This window comes from Cimex lectularius, unplaced genomic scaffold (genome assembly GCF_000648675.2).
Source record: "Cimex lectularius strain Harlan isolate CLEC.00 unplaced genomic scaffold, Clec_2.1 scaffold30, whole genome shotgun sequence".
Classification (NCBI taxonomy): Eukaryota; Metazoa; Arthropoda; class Insecta; order Hemiptera; family Cimicidae; genus Cimex; species Cimex lectularius.
This window is the reverse complement of record NW_019392730.1, coordinates 1,720,304-1,736,614: the sequence shown is the minus strand read 5'-3', so window position 1 is coordinate 1,736,614 and position 16,311 is coordinate 1,720,304. Positions and strand designations below refer to the sequence as shown.

At 34.2% G+C, this 16,311-nt stretch overlaps 1 non-coding gene across 1 annotated transcript; it reads left to right on the top strand.

Annotated features, from left to right (window-relative positions):
- Window positions 1-1,468: 1,468 nt before the first annotated feature.
- Window positions 1,469-1,541, top strand: Trnag-acc. The gene has a single exon. It is a non-coding gene; the product is annotated as a tRNA-Gly (tRNA).
- The last annotated feature ends 14,770 nt before the right edge of the window (window positions 1,542-16,311 follow it).

The following is a 16,311-nucleotide window of genomic DNA, read 5'->3' as shown; positions in this document are numbered from 1 at the left end:
GAACGTACAAGTCATTGGGAGATGAGCGGGTTTTAAGAGAGTGACAGAATATTTGAATTGAAGTAGCTAAAAAATGTAGTGAGGTCGACGGGAATTTATGGATTGGTAAAGTTGAACTAGGAAATATTTCCTAAGGAAGAAGGGATAAAGCCCAGGGTAGGCCTGAATATAGGTGAGAGATTCGGGACATTCGGGAGGTGCCGAAAATAAATCTGATACAGCAGTTCATTAGTCTTTTCAGAAGCTTTTGTTGTTCCTCCTAAAGTCCAGTAAAAGCAACACAGCAGTAGTCGAAGAAAGGAATGGTGAAGGAGGAGACAAGGAGTTTAAGAGGGGTGAAAGATAGAAGGAGCTAGAACCGGCGGAATTGAATGAGGATTGCAATAGAGCGTCGGGAAATTTGGGAGATGTGTTTTCCAGGAAAGTTTTAGTCGAATGTTTATACAGTGTAGCAGAAGGAAATAGGCTGGTTGGGGCAAGGAGGGTTGGGAGTTGTGGCGGAGGAGGAGACTGGATCCAATTGCTTTGGACTTCCTATCTAGATTGTTTTTAGTGATAGCTCGTTTATGGAATTCAGATCTTCCTGAATTCTGCGTTAATCGGAGGGATGGAAAGACTTATAAATTTGGGAATTGTAGCGTAGTGGCGTAATCGCAAGGCTGAATGGAGTCGGGGAGATCATTGTTGTAAATGTTGAACACAAGAGGGGAAATGCTAGAGCCTTGAGATACACCTGATGTTATAGCGAAAAAAGAGAATGTGTGGCCATTAGGAATAGTGCTTGAAAGCGGCAGGTAAGGAAAGAGTGGAACCATAGGATGGGACTTTTGGAAAAGGAAAAGGATTCAAGTTTGGATAGGATAGATTAATGATTGATGGAATCAAAGTCTAAAAAGGTAAAATCAAGGAGAATTAGTATGGTATTTTTTGGTGGTCCATTGCGGTATAAATGTATATAATGTAGGAATTTATTAATTGTTTGTAACTGTCTAAAGTTCTGAAATTATATATTAATACTATTTTTATAAATATATTTAATTACACTGTTATAAGAAAAAATATAGTGCATAGTTGTATTTATTTTTAGTAAATCCTCCCCACATCGTCATCTTCTAACATAATATGGATTATGCTAAGGCGAAATCAACTGATTTTAGAGTAGATAGAGGTCAAATGCTTAAATGCTAAGGCAAAAAAAATTTCTGACTCTCTTTATCAATGTTTAGTTCTGAAAATTTAAGTTTTTCAATTTAGTCACGTAAGGGAGAAGCAATTAATTAAGGTTTTTAGTTGAGATAAAAAGTCAATGGCACGAGCGGGATTCGAACTCACAATCTTCGGCTTGATTCGCCGCTGCTCTACCACTTGAGCTATCGTGACCTCGATCCACTCGGACACCAACTTCCCATCTCAACCGCACCTTTTGAATTTGAATTGAGGTGGGAAGTTGGTGTCCGAGTGGATCGAGGTCACGATAGCTCAAGTGGTAGAGCAGCGGCGTACCATGCCGAAGATCGTGGGTTCGAATCCCGCTCGTGCCATTCACTTTTTTATCTCAACTAAAAACCTTAATTAATTGTAATATATTAATTGGTCAAGCGGAACACGAAATTAGTGAATTTAAGGGAGAAGTTTGAAAAAACAATTTAAAATATTTCTGCACGAATATAAAATAATTTTATGTTTGTTTAAATGTGTTCACTTTTTTAATGTAAATGATATAACATTAGTTCTAAATTTAACAGCAGAGAATTTTTATCAAGCCATGCAACAATTCTTTATTAATAGAGTTAGTAATTCCATTTAAATTTTTTGCTGAGTAAATAATAGTATTTTCGTGAACTAATGATTTAACCAATAACGTTCAATTTTAATAAAGTGTTAATGTAAATAAGAAAAAAGATAAGACCTAAAACTGTACCCTGTGGTACCCCACATTTAATTGATAATATCGCAAAGTTCTTACCAGTCATGTTATGTCATCTCTATAAATTTAATTAAAATCCCTCTAAAATGAACTTTCTTCAAATAAAATAATATAAGTATGCGTAGTCTATTCCAAACAAACACCTGAAGCTTTCATATTTTTATTTATTGACGTCATCCCAGTACAGCTGAAGTTTTCCTGTTGTTTTAAATAAAAACCCTTTTGTTAGAAATTCGTAACGATCCATAACACATTTGATACAGAAAAGTTGTATCTCTGCGCCATTTATCATAACTTTAGTGATGCGATGGCCAGATACAGACTTACGGTAGCCATTCCCCCAGACCATGGGAAAGCTTTGAATCCTCCTAATAAAATGTTCATCAACTCAAGAAATCTTATAGTTTCCATTTATAATGAAATAATTGTTTAATTTTATTAATGGGCTTCTCGATTGTTGGTAAAAGGGTTTTAAATGTTCAATTAATTAAGTTTTAAGTTGAGATAAAAAAGTCAGTGTCACATTAAATGCATTTTTTTTACAAAAAAATTGATATCAATCTTATGTAGATTTCATAGATATTTCAATTAATTAATCTTTATGTAAGGTATTGGTTAAGATAAAAAGTCAGTGTCACGAGCGGGATTCGAACCCACGACCTTCGGCTTGATACGCCGCTACTCTACCACTTGAGCTATCGTGACCTCGATCCGCTCGGACACTAACTTCCCATCTCAACCCCACCTTTTGAATTTTCCCTCCTTTTTGCCATTTTTCAATTGCCGCTCTTGACACTGACTTTTTTTATCTCAACTTAAAACCTTAATCAATTGAATGTTATTAATTGGTCAAGCGGACCACGAAAAACAGTGAGTTTTTAAATGTATTTAAAAACATCTTTATTATCGCAATTAGAATTCTAAGCATTGTAGAAAATTTATATTTGGACTTTTAAGACACCAATTAATATTCCTTAAGATTCTGAGGAATAGTTGAATCAGTTGTATTTTTAATAGGAATTTGAAATTATTTTTTTTGGAACTCGACGAAACTGGACTGAGTTCAAATATTTGAACTATAATCGCACATTCGTTCCAAGAAGATGCCGTAAGCAGAACTAATTCAGATTTATCACTACGGATTTTGCTTTATTATTAAATAAACTAAAAAAAGCGAATAATGCTGTGAAATAGTTTTTCCTGATATTAAATGTCGGATGTAACTCGTGCTACACGTCAAAATTAAGCTTAATTAAAAACAGCAGCGCAAATAGACTGGATTAATTTGATTAATGCGAATTAAGCGTATTTGTAATAATTTAATAATAAATAATGAACGGTGAGGAGGATGGACTCGTCATTTCCGATTCTCAAGCTGATTTCGTTTCGGAAACGCTTTTCTATGTATTATTACCCCCCAAGGGAGAACTTGGAGTCCTCATACAAATTTTATTCTGTTAAGCGCTGTCCTAATCAGCCTCCTGAAAAGAAATAAAGCCTCTTTTATATTTTTCCGGTTCACTTTAAGGGCTGAATGGTGGGGAGATAAATAAAATACAAGATGCCCCTTTGGAATTCAAAGCTTAACCCCCCAGGGAGTTAAACGGTGTGGAAAAATATTACATGTTAACGATTAAGACTGTTCAAAGTCAATAAAAATAAAATGAGAATAATATTCACTGAGAAATGATAAGAAATTCATGAAATTAAATCTTAAACTAAAACAAAGATCGGAATAAGAATAACAATAAAAGTATTTTCTATTGTTTTCTAATCACTGATGCTATAATAAATTCTATTTCCTGCGATTGGTTTTTACATAAATGACACTAAAAAACTACAAATATAGTCAAAATTCTGACTATATACAGGATGTCCAAGCTAATGCGTCCACCCCATTTTTTTTTCTTTACGGGTCTAGATAAGAAAGAAGTATGAATTGAGATTCTCCTTCATTTTTCATGTAGTTTGTTCATATAAGGTCGATTTATTTTTTTCGACCGCGATTCGATTTAAGTCGAATTCAAATTCTTAATTTTAAATGAAAACCCCCATTTTTCTTTGAAACTAGATTTTTGGCGAGAAAAAATTAGCACTGAGTAATTAATCGGTCCAATAGAACCGGAGATACGATTTTTTGAAAATAGCCGGAATGCTGTTCTAGTGCATTAGGTCTAAACTAATTTATTTTGCCTTCTACTGCAAATATTTTGAAGAGGGGTGGAAAATCAGCCAAAGTAGGGAGAAAAGTCTGAAAGCTTACTAAATTTCCTGCCAAATCGCATAAATTTCGTACTTTGTATCGTGATAACATGAAAAATGAAGTGGAGACTCAATTCATACTTTTTCCTATCTAGAACCGCAAAGAAAAAAAAACGGGGGTGGGCGCATTAACTTGGACACCCTGTATAGATGGTCAAATTGAACTGAAAAATTTCTACTGTTCAAAACCTGATTTTCACTTTTTGTATTATATCAATCTTTCACAAATTTATTCCATAAATTTCTGAAAATTTTAGCCAACTTGAAATGTGATTACACCAAAAGTGAGAACGTTAAAAACCCTGTAAAAATTAGTTTTTTTTTATTGTGCTTGAAGTTTAAAGCAAACACAATTCGAAATCAGTTAGAAGATAAACTTTCACGAGTTTTTAAAGTTCTTGCATAAAATTTAAGTGAGATTTTCTTGGTTCAGTAAGCTCTGACAGATATCGTGCTTAGATAGAAATGTTGCCCTTAATAATGAGCTAAAATCACGTTTTTAATTTCTCAGTCAGTTATTACCAATGTAAAAATAACGTATTATTGTTAAAAAATTGATTTTTCGGTTATAAACGGTTAAAAAAATCATGAAGATTTTGAAACTTTTAATAAAACATAATAAAAGAAATGCAAAGTAAACGAAAAATACTCTTTCGTATAAAATGGAAAATAAGAAATCTAAAAATTAAATTAAATCTTCAAAATGTACACCTTCTTTGGCATGCATTTACAAGGGAGATTTTGGTGTAACAACAAATACGAAGAAAAACGTCCAATAAACGAAAAAATTGAGAATATAAAAAAATTATGCCTTTATTTTTGATCTTCAGTGAATAAATGATCGCATTATTCCGACTACTGCTCTCTGCCCGCTTCTGACAGATAACCCTAGCGAAGATAGGCGGACCGAACGATCTAATTTCGTTCGGAAATGGCCTGATTCTGATGAAGATCTGAAATATAACGGCTAATTTTTTTGATATAGAAAATTTCCATTTTCGAAAAAAAAAGATCGGACTAATTTCAGGTTTATCACCCTACCTAAAACGCGGAAAAAACTGACAATTTACCACTGACCCATGCGTGTCTTCAGATGATGGTCGTGAGTAATTATTTTTTCTCAATTAAATGTAGATTGTTTTAGTACTAAGGTTCAAATGGGCAGTGTGGTTGGACCAATCCTGTTGACATACTGCAGATGACATAACTAGACGTAATACACTCCTTGCATCTTTTTCTGATGACATTTAAGTACTACCAACCTTTCTGATTGTACAATTGCTTCGAAAGATTAGCAATATTTCGTCTTCTGATTGGCGTAGGCCGGGACTTCTCAAACTGTTCTCCGCGGCGAACTTTGAGAAAAAATAATATTTACAAAAATAAATGTAGGATAAATTACTACATTAAACAACCAATAACAATGAGTACTGAAAACGAAAGTTTTTAATTATATTTTGCAGCAGCAATCAATGTGTTTTCCACAGGCATGCTTTCTCTAATAAAAACAAATGCCAGAAAGTTTTGGTTAAGTCTGTTCAAATGATTAATCATATGAAGTCGCGACCATTGAAATCAAGACTTTTCACAATACTATGTGACGATATGGTAAGCTTTCATCATTCCTGCTTCTCCATACGGAAATAAAGTGGCTGTCTGCTAATTACAGGAATTACGTTCTGAAGTCTTCTCTTGTTGATGGACCACAATGTCAATTTTGCGTTTTCTGTTATGAAAAAAGGCAATGTATACTGTCGTATTTATGATTATTAATGAGATGAGTCATCCTTTTCAAGGGGAGAGTATCACAAATTTCGATTCTTATGACAAAGATCTCGCCTTCAAACGAAAATCCAGTTTTGGATTGAATTTGTTGAGAAGGAAGGGGTGGGGTTTTTTCATGTGTTAAATGATTTTTTTTTTTAAAGAAAACAAACTGGAACTTGCGAGCGGCAGTTGATCGATGAAATATGTGAGCACCTTCTAAGTTTGGAGATATCCTTTTAGCACTTCATCAACTCACAATAGCTCGTGATACAATCCTGCAAGAACATGTGGTGGTCAAACCGTTTTCAATTTCGACCAAGCCAACCAATCTATCTTCGCGTGAATACGAATTTTGATAGACATTATTTCAGACTTCACCTTGAAATCTACTTTCGATTCTGATACTTACCCCAATTTTTGACTACGACTGGAAAACAAAAATTCTCAACCCCTCGTTTAAAAAGCAAAATTGTTCTTATTCCATTTGCCACTACTTACCCATGCGAATCTGGAGTTTTTTTATCTATACAGCCACCATAACCCAATACCAAGGCTGTCTAGATGCTAAACCGACAGCTATCAAAAATTAAACCCACCATATCCAAATTGTACCGGCTAAAATAGCCTCCCTCTTCCCATTAATTCATTAATCATTAATGTTCAAATTATTATTTTTGAAATTGGCTCGAGTTTTATAAACCTATTGATTCGTTCTGTCCAATATGATTTTTTTGTTCCGAATTTTGCATATAAAGTATGTATAAGGACATAATAAAGTAAAGTAATAGTTTAGTATATAATAAAGTATATAAAGTATGTATAAGTACATAATAAAGCAGTCTGTGTAATACAAGTATGTCTATCAAATGTTTGTTTTCAATGAGTCCCCCTCCATCACCTAATTAGGAACGGACTAGCTAACTTATAAAATATTAATTTCTTATATATTATAAGCATCTAATTTTAAATATTTGAATACGTGGGGCCCGCTGGATTTTATTTTGAGTAAGCCTTCCGCTGGCTAACAAATTTGGGAAGCCCTGATGCAGACAATGGAAAATGAAGATAAATGAAATCAACTGCGGCCATATCACATTTATGCTGCGAGGTCCCCCCTTAAAAATATTCCAATAACAAACTGCGTTACTTTGGGTTCCACCTAGACTGACAAATAACCTTTTTATGCCTGTGGGACGACAGTTCAAGCAATTGAAAAACAAATTTATACTTTACAAAACAATACTACAACTTATTTGGACACTACTGTGTTATGGCACAGAACTGAGGAGTAACCTTCCAATATACAAAATCACGAGTTCTTTAAAAAAATCCTTCCAAAAACTATTCCTTAAAAAATTACCAAGTTCCACGGTGAAATGTGAGCTTGGCATTTTATAGTCTTGAGATTGCACCGTATTTTCTACCCCATCGTCGTTTAAGTTCACAAAGAATAAATTAAATTTTTTATAGTTTCTATGCTAGTTTAAAGTTTTTATTATAAATAAAAAACAATATAAACTCTTATGTATTCTGTTTAAGGTTATCAAACTGGTTGTACCGGCGATGTCTGGCTTGCAAAAATTATGCCCTGGAAAAGTTGATGAGATTTTTTCTCGGGCAAGAGGGCAAAGATGAAACTCGTCTTTGATGAAAAGAGATAACTTCATGGGTACGAAATGAAAGGGGTGGCCAAGATAACAAAAACTCTCTATTTTTACCTATTACTCCAAGACAAAATTAGCAATTATTAAAAAAAAAATTAATGTATTTACTACAATTGTGATGAACATGGTTCTAACCAAAAAATATGCAAATACGGATTTTTTAATTCTTCCTTGTGAAGTGAAGGAACGTTGAAATAAAGCCTAAGCCAGGAGAAGTAAATTAGAAATTATGAAACCTCTTGTTCGGTCTTTTCAAAGGTAAAAAACGACGCCCTAAAAACATTTTTGCTTTGACACTCAATAACGGGGTTGTTTATCAAAAAGCCTTTTGAAGAATTAAACAACCATTTTCAAAAGATTAATTTCATCTTGGTTAAATTAGAAGTAGGTTTACCAGGTTTTTCTGTCCGGGTTTAACATAGTGAACGAAGGGTGTTATTATTTTTCATTATTAAAAATCGACACTTTCCAATAATAAAGTGAACCTTGGTGCATCAATTTTCCAATGGAAACTCGCAATTTAATCATTACATTTATAATAGTAAACAAACGCAACAATTGCATGCAGTTTTTTTATGTTATCTTCTATGTTTTCCATTCTTGGGTCGTATTGAGTTTTATCTCCGCATAACGGCCACCTTTTGTGTAGTAAAGCTCATTTTTCCCTCGACCCACCCCTCGGAAGAGAAGTGCAACCCTCGGCATCCCGGGGGCGACCGGTTTAGCGATCCGTCGGCAATAACCAAAAACGTCGGTGACTCGAGGCTATATCGTTAAAATATATGTATAAAAGGGTCCGTAATAATGCATGTAACCCCAGGTGTGAATATGCTTTAACATAGTGTACTAGGAATATGCTTTCTAGCAGCATAAAACCGCTGATAAAATCTTTCGAGATAACCAACACGCGTTGTATCATTCAAAAATATTTTATTGAACTTTTGAATTAACTATGACCCATCCAATTCGTCTTATGTTTATTTTGTTTCTTTTTTTAAATTTTTATCAAATATTAAAACTGTTGTTGAAATTACTCGAAAACTAATTTAAACAAAAAAAAATATATATACTATAAAAATTGTTGATATGTTATGCGTTATGGTTGCTTTTTATGATATCTACCACAAAAAAAAATCCATTTACACTTTACAACCTTCTGAAATTGGTCGCATAATCACGGGAGCGGAACGCGAAAATTCACTTTTATGGGAAATAATTTGGAAAAAGAGAAGACTGAGGCACATTTTTATCATGGGAAAATTGCTTCATATGTGGGTGGCATACAATGAAAAAAACTTTTATGTTTGCATATTGTTAACTCTATTTCATTAAGGGCGTAAAATGTATTGTAATGAAGTACGATGAGAGAGCTTTTAATAGAAATATCCCCTGCCTTATTAATTAGAATCTTAATATAACCTTTTGTCGTATTTTAATGAATACTCAGTTTTCTCACTTAAAATAGGATCATTATTTAACAATAGCTGATGAAAGATTACCTCGACCAAAAGCAAGTATTAATTTTTGGGTAATAAATTTTACTATTTTTTATTCCGCTTTTATCAATTGAATTAATTTTTAAATTAAGCCATTTTATACATTTTGGTAATTTTCATTGTATGTAAAACTATCTGACATGGAAGAGGAAAAAGAGACAGGGACAAGCAGAATGGCATAGGGGAAGATAAAAGAGAGAGACAGAGATAGATAGATACAGAGAGACACACATCCTTTTTGGATGGTCACGTATTTCTCTTGAACCAATGACGCTATAAAAAAAATTCAATATTTTTTCGTCTAGCATCAAATTGTTACCTTTGTTGAGAAAAATTAAACAGGGTACGTCAAACCCAGTTCTACTTCAAAATTTCAAATACGGCCCGATACATCCTGACACACCATTTTAAAGCACTTTTTACGCTGAAAACAATGGTAAAATTGAATTTTAAATTGGTCAAAAAGTCACAAAGTAATGGCACAAAGTTTGAAAAAATGAATTTCGTTTGTTTCGTTGTTAATTCAATTAATTTACTTCTTCATTAAAGAAAACATTAATTGCCTTTATTGTTTACATTCTGTCATTGTTTGTCAGAGAGGGAGAGAGAGAGAGAGAGAAAGAGAGAGAGTGAGAGAGAGAAGAGCGAGAGAGAGAAGAGCGAAAGCGAGTGAGAGAGAGAGAGAGAGAGACAGAGGGGGAGAGAGGGAGAGAAAAAGAGCGAGAGAGAGTGAGAGAGAGAGAGAAAGAAAAAAGAGAAAGAGAGAGAGAGAAAAAAAGAAAGAGAGAGAGAGAGAAAGAGAGAGAGAAAAAGAGCGAGAGAGAGTGAGAAAGAAAGAGGGAGAAAGAGAGAGAGAGAGTGAGCGAGAAGGAGGGTGGGAGTTAGACGGAGAAGTATTAGGCAACGTAAACCGATTAAGGAACGAAAGAGGATGAAAATTATTGTAGTTACTTCGATTAAAAGGGAAACATCCAAAAAAAGTGGAATAACGTAAGAGAAAGTATAATGAAAATATGATCTATAAAAGTGAGAAAAGTGGAAATAGAAAGAGTGAAGAAGACTAAGATGACGAAAAACAAGAAGAAGAAAGCGAACAGGAAGAAGAGTAAAAACGGAAGGAACAGAGATTGCGAGAAAAGAAAGGAAAATAGTGTGTAAGAGAGAGAAAGATAGAGTAAGAGTGAGGGAGGAGAGTGACAGAGAGAGGAGAGAGAGAGAGAGAGAGAGAGAGAGAGAGTGAGGGAGAAAGAGTTTAATGAATACATGATCTACAAAAGTGAGAAAAGTGGAAATAGAAAGAGTGAAGAAGAATAAGATGACGAAAAACAAGAAGGAGAAAGCGAACAGAAAAAAGAGTAAGAACGGAAGGAAGAGAGATGGCCAGAAAAGAAAGAAAAATAGTGTGTAGGAGAGAGAAAGATAGAGTAAAAGTGAGGGAGAGAGAGGGATTGATTGATTGATTAATGATTTATTTATTCTCGCAAAATTTGATGTACATAAACCACGAGATTTACACACGTTTAGTAGAACTCATTATTTAGCACGCACAGACACTAAATTGAGACGAGTTTTTTTTTTGTAATTATATTTTCTATAGCTACATAATACATTTCTTTCACAAATTCACATATACACATATTATGTCACAATAATACATCACAATCCACCTTATGGAATATCTCAAACAATTGGACTTTTTAAATTAATAAACTAAATTATCAATGAACAACTATTTGTATTTTTAGAAAAAGGTACTCTCATTAGTATTAGTCTAACAATATTAGTCAACATTTATTTCTAAATTTACTGTGGCTTGATAAAAATATATTTTCGTTTAATTGATTATACAGCCTTCTGGATTTCAGATAGAATGAGTTATAATGCATCTTTGTTTTACCTAAAGGAATAACTATTATTGAATCAGAGTGCCTGCTTTCATTTTTGAAAAATATATATTTATTTTACAAACTTTCAGGTACCATTAATCTCAAAATTCTAGATAACTGCTTAATGTTTTGAATTCTTGCATCTCTTTAACTTTTGATACAGATAATTTCTTATACTTTTCGTACACACGATCATCAAATTTTAGATTAAGTATGTATCTTAAACACATATTTTGCGTGACTTGGCGGTCTTTAACGTTTTTATAATTCAGGCTCGACATTACTTGTAAGAAATCTGTGGTGATTAGTGACCGTTAATCGATATTTATTTAGAAATCGTGAGATGCGGTCTGGTTTTCTGGTTTCAGAAAAACATTTTCTTTGTCGTGCCAACGGTTCGATCTTTATTGAGATCATCTTCAGGGCCTGGGATTTACAAACATTGTTTACATTTAACAAATACATTTAGGATGTAGAAAAGTGAATTTATATAATGCAAAATATATTTTTTATATTCAATCAAAGTATTTCTCGTCTAAGTCGACACGACACGCAAGGATGACACAATTACACAGAAGACAAACACTTTGAGCCCTGATCAGATGAAAATATTTTAAAGTAGTTAATGTTCAAATCTCTGTTGCCAAGTTCATTATTCAAAAATAGAACGGAATGCCAAATATTTTTCTGGTGCATATCCAACGAAGGAAAAATGTGCAATTTAGAAGTGGATGGAACATGAAGAAATATGTTTTTCTTTTAACTCGTTAAATCAATCGAAAATGCGTGGAGCGGGGGTGGAAACCGTTTAGAAAATGTTGATCCCTCTTTTCTCTCGTCATTTGCCCCTTAGCACCGGTAGCGAGACGCCCTTAAAAAGTTTCTTCCGTCAAATAGGAAACAAGCCGGCTCGCCGAGTAACGGGGGAGGCAACAAAGTTTCGCACTTAAAACTGTTTGACGACGACTTCGTCTCGTTCAAATCCCACATTTTTCTCTCAAAAACTTTCCACCCTTTTTACAATGCCTCTCTCTAACCCGTAGAACTCGTACCTTTTGATGTTTTATTATACCAATAATGTGAGGCGGGAGTCGATTAACCTTCCAAATCGCGCGTTTTGGTAGCTAGATAGTTTTCAGGGATCCGAGAGTGTTCGATTTGGGTAAAAATCAATTCGGAGTTTAGTGTTACAAATGGCCATTGATTTTAACCATTATTTCAACATGTTACTGTAGGACAACGCCATAACATACATTTTATGCATATTGGCTACGAACAATGGTATTGAAATCATGCCATTTATCTTATAGGACTTTTAATAAAGGCAGTAGATGATAATCACGAACAAGCTATAAAAACACACAGGTTTTTTTAATAATATTTAAATACACATTTTAGTATATCAAAAATGTATTTTTCAAGCTTGACGTTTAATTAATTTACTAATGAAATTAACATTATTTATTTAGAAATCGTGAGATGCGGTCTGGTGTGATGTAGGTTTCAGAAAAACATTTTCTTTATCGTGCCAACGTTTCGATCTTTATTGAGATCATCTTCAGGGCTCAATAAAGATCGAAACGTTGGCACGATAAACAAAATGTTTTTCTGAAACCTACATCACACCAGACCGCATCTCACGATTTCTAAATAAATATCGATTAATGGTCACTAATCACCACACAAAAATGAAATTAACGATAGTAAACAAATATTATTTGAAGAAAAGATTTTATATTTGCAATACAAAATGAAAGTAGAGTGTACAAATTGTTAAAAAATGGTCTTTACTCTGAGAAATCCCCATTTTTTTAATTGGGAGATATGTTCTTGGGATTTGCGTTTGATAAACCTGCAGTTAGGTCTTTCTAATTATTTTGGTCAGCCAAATCCTCTTTGTCAGATGCGTTTCATTTTCTTGCCATATTCAGCCGTGTGTTTAGTGTGGCCCTTTAATAAATTCATGAACAAACTAAATGTCATCATCCAGTAGAGACCAAGAGGGAATTCACAATTTAGTCGAGGAATGCTTAAAAAATCTCAAACCTCTAGGACAAGACAAGTGCTGTGGGCACCAGGGCATGAAGAATTTGCTGGAAACAAATGGTAACTAACAAAATAAGTAAACGTTCTCTCGCCCCAGATCAGAACTAGAACTAAGCACACCACATGGAATACTAAGAATAGAACATAAAAAATGGAAAAATCGTAGTCCAAACTAGAATGTTAGGATCTTACATAAAATTATAAATATTGCAGATAAGGCGGAATACCTAAAGCCTATCAGAAAAAAAAGGGTAAAACTGAGACAAAAACAAGTTGACTATCTAGAAAAGAGGTAAAAGCGGTATTGTGGATGACAAGGTCTGGTTGGGGTATGCCCATTTTGAAGAATAATAACAGCCAAATAAATTAGTTAAATGGCCCAGGGGCAGGTAGCCAAATTCTACAAGGATGGTGTATTTTTTAAATTCGATCATAGATTATGGTCTTTTTCATGTTAGATGTGTCCGTAGGAAGCATCAATTTGTAAAGACAAAAGTGCAATAACATGACCTAAAAAAATCAGTCATTTTCAGTCTCTGCGACTGAACATGACCCTTTAGCTCGATTGCCTTCATCACATTTGTTGATTTGAACATAGATTTATGTTATATGGGTAGTATATTTCACAGACCAGCGGGCACTGCAGGTTACCCCACGGTTTTTGGTATCTCAAAAAGGAAATAACAACTCCCGAAGAAATCATACAATTGACATCTAGTAATGTATTCGAATTCGTACAAAAAGAATGAACATACCTTGGTTTTTGACATAGAATATGGCTTTTCCATGTTAGGTCGGTCCAGTGTGAATCTTTAGCTCGAATGTGGTACTGCCATTTTTTAAAGAAAAAATGCTATAATTTTTGGGTGTTATTGTAGCATTTTTGTATTTTATCTTGTCATCATTCGGTACATCAGGCAAGTAGGACCAAGGAATATACTCAAATTCTCAAAAAAAGAGTGGATAATACTTGAAATTGGACATGATATATGGTTACGATAGATCTGACCTGGGTGTCATGTAATACAATTTAGAAACGTCATAAATGCAATAACAACTCTCAAGGAAATCAGATAAGGGGCAAGTAGGAATGCACTCGAATCCCACAAAAAGAATAGTCATTTCTTGAATTAGGACATCAAAACTAGGGTTTGGATTTGTCCTATGTGACTGAATCTTTAGTCCGCTTGTGGTAACGCCGTTGTGTGATGACCAAAATCGTATAACAACATCGAAAGAAATGAGGCAAATGGCACTGAGGAAGGTTCTCAAATAGTCATAAGGCTATACTTGTTTTATAAGTTTCTAAAAGTTGAAATTATGGATCGTGAAAGAAGATGGAGTCAAAATGATCGGAAAGGATCAAACTAAAGGTCATGACTCAAAAAAACCCTTCTTAAGACCCTAAAGGCTAGGATTGTCTATTAAACTTGGGGGGGGGGGGATCTGGGACAAAACAGCAAGGTGATCCTCATGTGGTTACAACAGCACAAACCTAACAATAAAACTAATAATAAATACATCAAGGCGTACTGAACATTGAACATAACAAATAAGTTGAAATAGCACTTAAGATGGCCAGAAGCCGAAACACCCCTGACAAATCAGCTAGGATCGACTGTTCAACGGAAACGAACCAGGATAGATACTTACATATAGATCCGTGGACCTTTTATTTCGTTAATAGATTTAAATGCATCTTCAGCATAAAACGATTACCTGAATTGAAGAGAAGTATCTGTGCCAAAAGATGAAGCTATTTAGGTACGATGACAATAGGACTTATGTTTATTCGGATTTATAACCCTACTAATATTAGTCATCAAGGTTTTTAAAGAAGAAAAACACAATAAAGTTTTTACAGTTCACGGTTGAAACGGTAAACCACGAGGAAATTGTCTACTTTACTAAACGCCTTGTAAAAACTGTTACGCCCTGTAATAAAACGAATACAGGTAATGTAATTGGGTTTCGGTGACCGGGTGTAGAAATGATAGTGTAATAAACTAGTTGTAGTTACTGCCTTTCTAGGGTGAAACCCCTGGCGCAATATGAAGGGCTTCTGGAATATTTTCTGCTAATGGAATTGGCTTTTCCCACATTGCTTTCCTGAAAAAGTTAGGGCAAAAATCTTTTCGTATGAAGAACATTTTTATTACCAAACTGAAAACTTAAATACATTTCTAATACACTTTATTTAATCAGTATAATATACTGTAATATAGAATATTACCACTTAATATACATCTCTGAGTATCTTAATACACATCTCATGAGATATTTGTTATACATTTCTTCTCTACTGTCATGATATATCATTATTATATAATATTGCTTCCAAATATTTCCTATAATAATTAGTAGAGGCAAGGAAACTGTTTTTTACGGTTGTGCTAACGAGATTCGATTTATTCCGATTATATTGTGTATGAAGTATCGTGAGATACATATGTAGGTACTACTGCGTCCAAAAATGCTGATATTTTCCACCGACCGCAGAGAAACATTAAAAAGTAGTTCAATTAATTAAGGTTTTTACTTGAGATAAAAAAGTCAATGTCACGAGCGGGATTTGAACCCACGATCTTCGGCTAGATAGGCCGCTGCTCTACCACTTGGGCTTTTATCTCAACTAAAAACCTTAATTAATTGTAATATATTAAATTCACTAATTTCGTGGTCCGCTTGACCAATTAATATATTACAATTAATTAAGGTTTTTAGTTGAGATAAAACAATGGCAAAAAGGAGGGAAAATTCAAAAGTTGCGGTTGAGATGGAAAGTTGGTGTCCGAGCGGAACGAAGTCACGATGGCTCAAGTGGTAGAGCAGCGGTGTATTTAGCCGAAGGTCATGGGTTCGAATCCCGCTCGTGCCATTAACTTTTTTATCTCAACTAACAACCTTAATTAATTGTAATATATTAATTGGTCAAGCGGACCACGAAATTAGGGAAGTAAAAAGTAGGGGGGAGAGAGAAGGAGGTAGAGAGAGAGGAAGAGTGAGAGAGACAAATGAGATAGATAGAGAGAGAGAGAGAGGGAGAAAATGAGGGAGAAATAGAAAGCAGATAGTGAAAGACAGAGAGGGAGAGACAGAGAGAGAGAGAGAGAGAGAGAGAGAGAGAGAGAGAGAGAGAATGAGATAAAATGAGGGAGAAATAGAAATCAGGTAGAGAAAGAGAGAGAGTCAGAGAGACAGAGAGAAAAAAGAGAGTGAGATAGAGAGAGAGAAGACAGAGAGCGTTAAAATGAGAAAGAAAG